A 900-nucleotide genomic window follows, 5' to 3' on the forward strand; every position below is an offset into this window, starting at 1 on the left:
ACTGTCATATTGGCCAATCTGATAGGGGTGAGGTGGTACCTCAGAGTTCTTTTAATTTGCATTTCTCTGATCAAGGAGGATTTAGAACATTTTTTCATAAGATTATTGATAGTTTTGATGTCTTCATCTAAAAACTGCTAATTTTCATATCCTTTGATCATTTGTCAATTGGGGAATGACTTGTAGTCTTATAAATTTGACTTAGTTCTTTATATATTTGAGAAATAAGACCTTTATCAGAGAAACTTATTATAATTTTCCCCCAGTTTGTTGTTGTTTCCTTTCTAATCTTGGTTACATTGACTTTGTATAAAAATGTTTAAATTTAATATATTCAAAATTTTTCATTATACATCTTATAATGATCTCTCTCTTGTTTGGTCACAAACTCTTCCTTCCCTTCTCCATAGATCTGACAGGCAAACTATTCTGTGTTCCCCTAATTTATTTATGATATCACCCTTTATGTCTAAATCATATTCCCATTTTGACCATATCTTGGTATAGGGTGTGAGTATTGATCTACACCTAATTTTTGCCATAGTGTTTTCTGTTTTCCCAGTAGTTTTTGTCAAATAGTGAGTTCTTGTCTCCAAAGCTGGAATCTTTGGATTTACCAAACACAAGATTGTGAAGGTCATTTACCCCTAAATCTATTCCATTGATGCACTATTCTATTTCCTAGCCAGTACCAGATGCAGGTTAATTTTTTTTAAATAGAAAGATCTGTATGAAATTATGAAGAGTGAAATGAACAGAACCAAGAGAACATTATATAAAGCAACAGAAATAATGTTTGAAGAATGACTTGTGGTATGTCCCACTCCAGATAATTGATAAATAGAAATACACATGGCATAGTTTTATATATATATATGTATATATATATATTTTTTTTTT

Source organism: Gracilinanus agilis, chromosome 1 (assembly GCF_016433145.1).
Source record: "Gracilinanus agilis isolate LMUSP501 chromosome 1, AgileGrace, whole genome shotgun sequence".
Classification (NCBI taxonomy): domain Eukaryota; kingdom Metazoa; phylum Chordata; class Mammalia; order Didelphimorphia; family Didelphidae; genus Gracilinanus; species Gracilinanus agilis.